The sequence below is a fragment of the Nannospalax galili genome, unplaced genomic scaffold (genome assembly GCF_000622305.1).
Source record: "Nannospalax galili isolate Female #2095 unplaced genomic scaffold, S.galili_v1.0 scaffold10, whole genome shotgun sequence".
In the NCBI taxonomy this organism is placed as follows: Eukaryota; Metazoa; Chordata; class Mammalia; order Rodentia; family Spalacidae; genus Nannospalax; species Nannospalax galili.
In genome coordinates, this window is record NW_008331140.1 from 1,899,923 (window position 1) to 1,911,205 (window position 11,283).

Consider the following 11,283-nt stretch of genomic DNA (forward strand, 5'->3'; position numbering starts at 1 on the left):
TTTGAGTTTAAGGATGTACCACTTGTTGATTGCTGACCTTAATTCCTGAGCAACTGATGGCCAATTTTAAAGTCCTTTCCTATTCCTATGTCTTGTAGGGTACTGCATATGTTTTCTTCTAAAAGTTTCAGGGTTTCGGATTTCATATTGAGGTCTTTAATCTATTTGGAGTTGACTTTTCTGCAAGGTGAAAGACAAGCTTTAGTTTCATTTTTCTAAAGGGGGAGATCCAGTTTTTCCAGCAAAATTTGTTGAAGATGCTGCCTTTCTTCCACTGTGCGTTCAGTCAAATATCAGGAGGCTAAAATTGCATGTACTCATGTTTTAATCTTCAATTACTTTCCATTGATCTATGTGTCATTTTTTTGTGCTTGTACAATACTGTTTTTACGTCTATAGCTCTGTAATATTGTTTGAGATCTGGTATGCTAATTACCCCAGTGTTGCCTTTGTGTTCAGAATTGCTTTGTCTCTCTGAGATCTTTTGTCATTCCATATGAATTTTAGGACGTTTATTCCTAATTCTGTGAAGAATGTCATGGGGATTTTGATTGGGATTGCATTTGATCTACGCATTGCCTTGGGAAGGCTGGTCATTTTCACAATTTTAATTCTTCCAATCCATAAGCATGGGAAGTCCTTCAATCTCCTGATATCTTCCTTAATCTCTTCAAATATTTAAATTTTGCATTATAGAGATCCTTAATGTCTTTGGTCAAGTTTACTCCTAGATATTTTTTGATGTTCTTTTGAATAGGAGGGTTTCCATGTATTCTTTCTCCAACTGCTTGTTATTGATATATAGACAGGTTAATGACTTTTGTAGGCTGATTTTCTAACCTACCCTTCAGGTGAAAGTGTTAATCATTTTTAGGCATTTTCTGGTGGAATGGAGTTTTGGGGATCTCTTAGGAATAATATCATATCATCTGTAAATATGAATAATTATATCCCTTCTTTTCCAATTAGTATTCCATTAATTTCATCCTCTTGTTGCTATAGCCAGAACTTGAGCACTATATAAAAAGAAATAAAAATAATTGAAATATTTCCACGCATTCTGTCTGACCACAGCACAATAAAGATTAAAACCAACACCAAAAGAAGCTCTAGTAGCAGCTAAAGAAACGTATGAAGATTAAACAACACACTTTTGAATGATGAGTGTATCAAAGAAGAAATTAAGAAAGAAATAAAAGTATTCCTGGAACTAAATGAAAAGGGTAATACAACACATCATGCCCTCTGGGACACTTTCAAAGCAGTTCTAAGAGGGAAGTTTATAGTTCTAAGTTCCTACCTTAAAAAAATTATAAAGAGCACAAATAAATGAATTAATAGTGTGACTCAAGGCTCTGGAAAAACAATAACAAACAAAACTAAAACCCAGAAGACAACAAAAATCAGAGCAACAAAATACTCAACAAAATACTTGCAAACTGCATACAGACACATATCTAAAAGATCGTCCACCATAATCAACTTGGCTTTATTCCAGAGATGCGGGGATGGTTCCATATACATAAGCCAATAAATGTTATAAGTTGTATAAATGAACTCAAAGACAAAAATTACATGGCCATCTCAATACATGCATAAAAGGCCTTTGACAAATTTCAACATGAATTTATGTTAAAAGTCCTAGAGGGAACTGGACTGGAGGGAGCATACCTCAACGTAATTAAAGCTGTATACAAAAAAAAAAAAAAAGGCCAACATCATTCTAAATGGAGAAAAATTGGAAGCATTCCCATTAAAATCAAGAACCAGACAAGGCTGTCAATTATATCCACTACTTCCTAGGTATCTCATTTTGGGAAGAGCAAAATAATTAAAAAGTTAAATTTATTAAAAATAAAAAAGTAAAAATGTGAATAATAAGTATTTAGATACATAATTTGTAGCAAAATAATCTATAAAATTATCATCTTTTACTTATTTGATATAAATGTTTTCCTAAATATATTCTTGTCTTTTCCTTGGCTCTTCATGGAGAAATATACTTATGTAGTTAAATCTTACTTCAGAGGGCAAGGCTTCTGCCTCCTGACAGCCTCCTCCCATGATCCTTACAACAAACTGAGACAGTATTCCTCCAAACTGCAGTTTAGGAAATAAAGGAATTTATTTGACTTACTAATGGAGCAGAGGGTGGTGGTGGAAGGTACTTACAAAGGTGTGGGAACTCTGGGACCACTTCCCTATATTGCAGCTGGGCTCCCCTGACTCTTTGGCAGTGGTCCAAGATGGCAAAGGCGCCTTCTCTCTCTGGTATCCTCTGTCCCTATCCTTAGTCACTGCCCCCTCATGCAGCTAAGGTCTACTGATTGGGTGGGAGAGGTGACTGACTCCCTCTGCCCCTTCCCTCCTGTGGAGGGTCTATAGTCAAACTAGTTTGTGGTGACTGAAGCAAGCCGGTATATCCTAGCTAGAAGAGGGCATCTATCCACTGCTTGTCAGTCTAGCTTGCCAATTGGAGGACAAGATCATCCAACAACTTATAACAGTAATTTAGTCCCATTAATATTTTACAAGCAAAAGTGACCTCCAACTGTGGTATTTATAAATGAGAACATCTCACAGACTTATTCTGCCATATTTTATATGCCTTATATGTTCCTGAGAAATTATATATTAATACTATAAACACAAGGTTGTCTATATTCTAGATTTAGTTTAACCTCTACTTATTTCAACACATCTCTAACTTTCTAACATTTCATCTTGAAATATAGCCTAAATACCCCTTTCTAATTTTCAGGTTGTTTTTTGTTCTGAACCATAGCCTCATATCCATCTTCTCCCAGTATGACTGCTTTGGAGAAATTCATTATGTTCATCCATCTTTCCCAGAATTATTCAACATATTCAAATTTCTGTAGTAGAATTGGATTATGTACAAGCTTTATGTAGCAAAGAGGTATACGTTAACACTTTAGATTCTATCAGTTCCCATAACTTCCAGGGACGCTCCATTCCCTTAATTAAATTTTTCAATAATGAATTTCCCTTTCTTTATGACAACAAAATAATACAGATCACATAATAATTTTAGATTTTTTTCTAGTTAGAATATACTTGGCCTACATTCAGTTTGTGGTAATTGTTAGAAAATGTTGGTTATGCAATTTGAGTTTCTCGGCTACCGAGTTTTGTGTTTCATATGTTCTTAGCTTTCTATTTGATCATGATAGTTCTAATAGTGTGAATCAATCGAGGATACTGTTAAAATTTTTAATCAACCTTTTTCTTAAGAAAAGTAAAAATCAAGGGAAAGAGGAAAGAACGTGAAGGGGAAAAGGGAAAAAGAAAAAGGGAAAATGGAAAAAGGAAAGGAGGAACCAAAATACACTCTAATTGGGTATTTCAATACAACAAAGAAAGCTCACCAAATCTGTGTTCATGAAGAAACAAACAAGAACAAGTCATATTGTAACCGCTGTCAAGATCTACCATTATGTATCATATGCATTGCTGTAGCTCAGAAGCTGTAGTGAAAAGCTTGCACCTAAAATTTTATATAAAAAACTAATTATTTGAAAAACTTATTGCATACATGCAACAATTATAATACTCTAAGAGCTTTCTTTACTAACTACTCGTATTAATTCATAATTCTGTTCCACAATCAGTATTTGGATAATTAGATAATTTGCTCTTTTCTTGTGGTTTATGTGACAAGGACAGTATCTTATGCAATCTTTAATGTTTACATTGTTTTGTTCAATATATTGCCTTGAAGATTTCCCCATATCTTTTTATTGTTGGAAGTGTTCATTTGTACAAATATATAGAAATTTATTTGTTCTTTTAATTACAGTCATTGAATTGTTTTCAGTTAAAGATTATCAAAACCAATGGATATTTTGTAGTGAGCCTTTATACACATACATATTTTCTCACTGTTAGGTAAATATTAAACAAAGTTAACATCTAATTGACATGGGGCATATATGTTCAGCTCTTAAGAAATGGCCAAAATTATTTCCAGAACAGTTCAGTATTGCCAGCAATTCATGACTGTTCCACTGTCTTTGCAACTATATCAACATTTTAAGTTGCCTGGGATTAATATTATAGTTAATATTATAGTTTGCACCTCTGAAGTGATTTCCTTTTCTTTCAGCACTTAAAATTTTCAGTTAAAAATATAATGAGGGGTCTTACTCCGCATTGCTTTTTGCCGGGGCAGGAGAAGCAAGATAGCGGGCCCTCAGACTTTTGGCTAACTCAGCCCCACACCATGCCGCATACTGACAACTATGTGAAACCGGACTTCAGGGATGTCCTGTTAAGGCCCAAACACAGCACCCTTAAGTCTCGAAGTGAGGTAGATCTCACAAGATCCTTTTCATTTCGGAACTCAAAGCAGACGTACAATGGCATCCCCATCATTGCTACCAATATGGATACCGTGGGTACCTTTGAGATGGCTAAGGTTCTCTGTAAGTTCTCCCTTTTCATTGCTGTCCACAAGCACCACAGCCTCCATCAGTGGAACGTATTTGCCAGCCAGAATCCTGACTGTCTTGAGTACCTGGTTGCCAGCTCAGGCACAGGCTCTTCCGAGTTTGAGCAGCTGGAACAGATCCTGAAAGCTGTTCTCCATGTGAAATATATATGCCTGGATGTGGCAAATGGCTACTCTGAACAATTTGTTGAATTTGTAAAGTATGTACGGAAGCACTTCCCCAACACACCATCATGGCAGGGAATGTGGTAACAGGAGAGACGGTGGAAGAACTAATCCTCTCGGGAGCTGACATCATCAAAGTGGGAATTAGTCCAGGCTCTGTTTGTACAACCCGGAAGAAAACTGGAGTAGCGTAACCACAGCTCAGTACAGTAATGAAATGTGCAGACGCTGCTCATGGCCTCAAAGGCCATATCATTTCAGATGGAGGCTGCAGCTGTCCTGGGGATGTGGTGAAGGCTTTTGGAGGAGGGGCAGACTTTGTGATGCTGGGTGGCATGCTGGCTGGGCATAGTGAATCAGGTGGTGAACTCATCAAGAAGGATGGCAAAAAGTAAAAGCTTTTCTATGGAATGAGTTCTGAAATAGCCATGAAGAAGTATGCAGGAGGTGTGGCTAAATACAGGGCTCAGAAGGAAAGACAGTAGAAGTTCCCTTTAAAGGGGATGTGGAACATACTATTCGTGACATCTTAAGAGGGATCCGATCTACATGTACCTAAGTGGGAGCAGCTAAACTGAAAGGGTTAAGTCAGAGAACTACCTTCATCCGAGTCACCCAGCAAGTGAATCCAATCTTCAGCGATTCCCACTAGACCTGAGCAGCTTTCCCAAGGCAGCAGGACTCGGACCACAGGGCCTCCCAAGGTTTCTCACCCATCTCAGCTACTATGGCTGTGTATTACTTCATTCACTTCCTCACATCTCATTCCTGAGGGCTCCTGCAGCAACTCTGATTGTCTGTCTGTACACACAAAACACCAAGGACACTCAACTGGGGAACAAGGAAGAAAACGGTCTGAGAAGAAGAAAGTAAGATCAACAGATGGGAATCTGGGGACAGCATCCCGAAGATTAAAAGATGGTGACTAATACAGAAATGATAGACTTTGTCTGAAAGAGGAAGACTTTTTGGAATCATGTTAATCAGCTTCACTAAGCAAGATTGAATACCTAAAAAGCTTAGAAGTACTTAAATATTTGAAATACTTCAATAAAGATAAAACTATTGATAGTAATATATATAAACATATAAAATGAGGTTGTGTGCATTTCATATAACAGATCTTAATCAAATATAGACACCCCCTCCCCATCTGCAACCCCATGGCCCCTAAAATTTTCATTCTCTACTAGTATGATAGGGTTATTGATAATTGTGTATTTTCACATGTGAACACCTATTAGTTTTTTCTCTCATTATTAACTGACTAATTGGTTATCCAGTTGTTGAGTGATAAGCATTCTTAACGTTTTCCAGGTACAAGTCTTTTATCATACACCTTTGTATAGATGCCAACATACACTTACATGTATACACACATTCACACAATAATTCCTATTCTGTGTGTTTTGTTTTAAATATATTTTATCTTTTAACAAGCAAAAAGGTTAACAGGAATTGCATTTAGCCATTTGTTTTTCTTTTTATGGTGTATGATTTCTACTTGATATTGTATTAGAAACCATGACATATACTAGAAAATATCAAGTGTTGAAAATGTTGTAAAACACCTCAAACTTTCCTGGATGGTGGTAGAAAAGCTGCTTTCTTCGACTCTTAAAAGATTTATAGCTATAATAAAAAATAAAAAGTTAAGAAAAAAATTCTATAACTCAAACCAGTTTGGAGGTTTTGGCACAAAGGGAAAGTCCTGCAACATGGCACAGCAAGGCAATTCTAAGATGCTCTAATTCCTTAAATAGCATGACCTTGAGTTCTCTGTTCCAAAGTATAACCAAGTTCTTACGCAATTCCTATCCACCATAAACAGTGCTGATATAATCTTTTCCTCCATAAATTACTTGTGTGCAAAAGTTTTCTTAGTTGTGTTACTTTACAAGATAATGTGTTTTGTCAAAAATAATTTTATATACTGTCTAAGATGAAACACAATATTGCTTAGACAATCAAAGGGGAAGGATACTTAAATGAGGGAGAAGATTGAAAGAGAGGTAAACATATTAGGGAAGAAAGCAAAGAAGAGAGAATATGAGTGGTGTACCCGCACAGTGTAAGAATATGTTAAGGAAGAGTTACAGATGCACTCCTGGGGACCAAGCTATATATTATATTTAAAGTAATGTCCTGAGGACAAACATTTAAAGTAGCTTTGTCAGTGCTTGTAGGTGTTTATTTTTTATTTAACAAACTTCAAAACATGACGACATCCTTGTGCTTTTGGTTTCCAAATATGTGAGCATTCTCCTCTAACTATGCTGAAATGTTAGCTGGTCTGATCTGGTTTGCTAGGAGTGTAGTTGATGAACTATTGGCAGTTGATGGCTGCTGGAATAGGGAGAGCCAGTTTAATTCAGGAATAGGGCCCCGAGGGAGTAAAATGCTCCAGTATATGATCATATACACGTGTATACAAGTAGCCTTAAGTAGACTCAGTGAGATTAAACAAGAGACCATGAAACTGTGAAGTAGAAGTGGTGGAGGTGTATAATCGAGGAATCATTAAAGAGGATGGATTTAGGTGTGGATTTAATCAAGACATAGTATATGCATCCATGAAATTCTTAATAATAAAATTAATATAAAATAAATTAATGTGAGGTTAATTTTTATGAAATAATTTACATAGGTCTATGGAACCTATATTAAAAACTTTAATGAGTAACCAAAAAATATAAATAACAGTGTTTGAGGACTGGAGAGATGGCTCAGCGGTTAAGAGATTGACTACTGTTGCAGAGGACCCGGGTTCGATTCCTGGCACCTACATGACGGCTATGAACTGTCCTTAACTCCAAGTCCGGGGGAATCTGATGCCCTCTTCTGACTTCTGTGGCATTGCATGACACGGGTGCACTCATACATGCAGACAGTACACTCTCACACAGAAAATAAAATATTTTAAAAATAAATAAATAAATAATAGTGTTTGAAATGTGTATTGAAGAGTATTTACAGAGTGGATCCAGTAATAAGTAAAATAAGGAAATATAATTATTTCAGTTATGTAAACTAGTATGTTTGTGCTCAGAATCATTAAAATTTTATTTTGATTGTCCATCTTCCTCATCTCCCACTCCATTATCCTAAGCCCCAGCATAAGTTTCTATATATGGGTTTCTCAATAGGATTCCAGGAGAATAGGAATTAAGAACAGCAATCGAGACATGGGACCTCAAAAAAAAAAAAAAAAAAAGGAAAAAAAAAAAAAAAAAAACACTTGGAAAAATGCCCTTGCCAACTATACGTCTGACAGAGCATTAGTGTTTAGAGTATACAGAGAACTTAAAAAGGAAACGTAGAGGAAACAAGCAAACCAATCAGAAAATGGGGGTGGGACACTCCAAAGAAGCAACACAAATAAGAAATATTTTTTAAATGTTAAATATCTTTAGCAATTAGGGGAATACAAATTCAAAGTACTTTGATATTTTATCTTACCTCTATCAGAATGGCTAAAATAAAGAAAAAAATGACAATGTGTTGGTGTAGATGGGGAAGAGAAAAATTATTTACTGTTAGTGGGAGTACAAACTGCTGCAACTGCTATGAAAATCAGTGTGGAGTTTCCTCAAAAAGCTACAAGTAGATCTACTGGCTGATCAAACCATGCCATGCTTGGGCATATACCCAAAGGAATCTATATACCCTACTATGGAGACTTTTGCTCATTCATGTTCATTGCTGCTCTATTCACAATACCTAAGAAATAGAAATAACTTAGATATCTGTTAACTGATGAATGGACAATGAAAATGTGGCACAAATGCACAGTGGGATTTCATTCAGCTGTAAAGAATGAAATGTGTAGACGGATTGAGCTCAAAATAATCCTTATGAGTGACATAACCCAGACAGAAAGAAAAATACTACATATCCTGTATCATTTATGGATCTTACCTTTGAATATTTAGATATGTATCTTCACTTATTATTTTATTTATTTATTTATTCATTCATTTATCTATTCACTTTGGTCTTTTTGAGACAGGTTCTCCAGAAAGCACCAGCTGGCCTGGAACTCACTATGTATACCAGGTTGTCCTTGAAATCACAGAGATCTGTCTGTCTCTGACTTGCAAGTGCTAGGCTCAAAGGTATGTACCAACTATAGAAGTCAGGAAAGTTTAAAATGTCAATTCGAGGGATAAAGATTTTAAAAGAGGGGGGATAGTAGAATACAGGAGGATTAAGTGGAAAGGGAACTAATGCAGCAGAAAGGCTAAAGTGGGGCAGAGGATGGGAGACAAGGCAGTGGAGGGGCTATAAGGACAGATATAAGTAACACTAAAGATATTTTAAAACTCCATATGGAAATCTATTTTCAAAGTTTTGTAAAACACACACATATATGTAATGATTTTAAATGGAACCATCCTGTATGAGGGAATAATGCTTTAATACCTTTCTCAGACACTATAGATTATTAACCTATACCAGTGGCAGGTGTAGGTTATCTCCTTTCAAGCTATTTGTCAGTGGGGTTCCATAACCCCTCTCCCTCAAACAGTGCAGATTTTTATCCTTATCCTTGATTACACACCAGAACTTGATGGTAAGACCTTTTTTGCCATAAACATCACATATTTGAGTCATAAGACAGTAGAGAAATCAAGCTTTTACTGACCTGGAAGCTTCATTTTTACTGGTTATCTTTCACAGTGCCAGAGTTGCTACTGAGGCTACATGGCTATGACACTGGCCTGGCAAGTAATGCCCATTGAGGTGTGAATGAGAATAACCAATTAATTTCTAATTAGATTAAAGGTCAACAGCACAAGACACAACTCATGTATAGTAGTATTAATTGGTTCAAGAACCCATGGATGAGTAGGTCATATGCCCTAGGAGAGAATCTACTTATATTATTTTGCTAAACCGATGTAGTATCAAACTGCTCTCTAGGTACTTATATTTGCACCCATATATTGGTGCAGTTCTCAATCCTCATCAGAGAAGCTGTTATTTGCAGTAGATACTATCATTACAGAGACCCACAACTGATAAAAGTGCAGAGAGTAAGAGAACGTGGTGTGCTCAGTCCAAAATTGGACACTTGTATCACACTGCCTCCCACCAATGATCAGGGACCATCATGGAATGGGGGCAGAAAGACTGTAAGAGTAATAAGTAGTGGAGGACTGCTGTGAAACTGTTTTCTGGACTTGACAGGGCTTTTTCACATATGAACTCCCAGCAACTATGAAAGCATGCACAAGAATATTACAGGATAAAGCCAGCCAAAATTCCAGCAGGTATTGAGTAGATTCTCATGATACACCATTCTTAGCTGAGAAACCTTTAGCAGTTGATGGCTATTATGGGATGGAGTGTCAGTTTTCTTCAGGGCATAGCCTGTAATAGTTTTCTTATGTTCCCATAAATGACCCTGCATCCATTGACACAACGGGAGCACTAAGTAGACACAGTTGATTAATAGAAAAGAGAGAATATAAAATTAAGATGCAGAAGTGATGAGTTGTATGGGCAAGTTGGATGGAAGCGAGGTAGTGGGGGTGGATGTGGTCAAAACTAACACATTTTATGTGTATGAAATTCTCAATAAATGAACATTTTTAAAGATTTATTTTAATTTTTATTATGTATATATGTGTATGTTTGTGTGAGTATGTGTACACCTGTTAGTACACTTACTGACGAAGTCCAGTGGAGGATGTCAGGTCTCCTAGAGTTGGAATTATAGGCAGTTTTGAGTCACCAAACATGGGTACTGAGAACCAATTTCAGATCATCTGCAAGAGCAGTATGTGCTTTTAACTGCTGAGCCATGTCTTTAGCCCCTATACATGTAAAGTGTGATCATGCAGTCAATGAATAAATATCCTACTTCCTTATTTTGTTGGGTAGATCTGGGCATAAGTTTGTTAGCTTTGGATTCTCTTCTGCAGCTTAATCTCATCCTCATAGTTTCTTGTTCATTCCATCAGACTCAGCCTACAAATTCCACACGTAGATGGTAAAATGTAAGCCCCACAATCAGAAAACTGTGTCTAATGCTGAATGAGCCTTAAGGAGAACCCTATCCAAATTAACTAGGTGGAATATTTACAAAGCCAGGCAACTTGGGAATCCTGGGTAGAAATACAGTCCCTTCTGCAGCTCTACCTCAAACTCTACCTATCACTGAAAACAAAGACTATGCAGTCCCTTGGATTTTGGAGCAAGTGCCAACTATAGTATTTCCATTGAGAAAAGATATGGTGTTGGCAAACTTTCAAATGAGAATGATTTAGCTGAGTTAATGATAGGGAACAGAAGGGGTGAGAAGGGGTACTTTAGAATTCCATACTACAGGGGCATGTTTATGCCATATTTTAGAAATTAATCTTCACACACACAAATATAATATGGCTTGCTTATTCTGTATTACTCTCCAGCTCAGATGGAACCTGAAGAAATACAGCGTTACAAACAACAGACACTAACCAGTGTCAGTATTCCAAAAGATATTTGAGGCCACATGTCTAAAAACAGCATAATGAGAGAAAAAGTACAGGAGATAATAAAGAAAGAAGCACAAATTCCAAGAGTCTGAGGAATGAGGCTGACAACCTGACTGGAATGGTAGGACTGAACTCTGGAATCACTGACTCTCTTTGTCCCCCTCC

General features: G+C 36.6%; 1 pseudogene; it reads left to right on the forward strand.

The window, feature by feature from the left end:
• Positions 1-4,243: 4,243 nt before the first annotated feature.
• Positions 4,244-5,288, forward strand: LOC103725453 (annotated as a pseudogene).
• Positions 5,289-11,283: the final 5,995 nt, after the last annotated feature.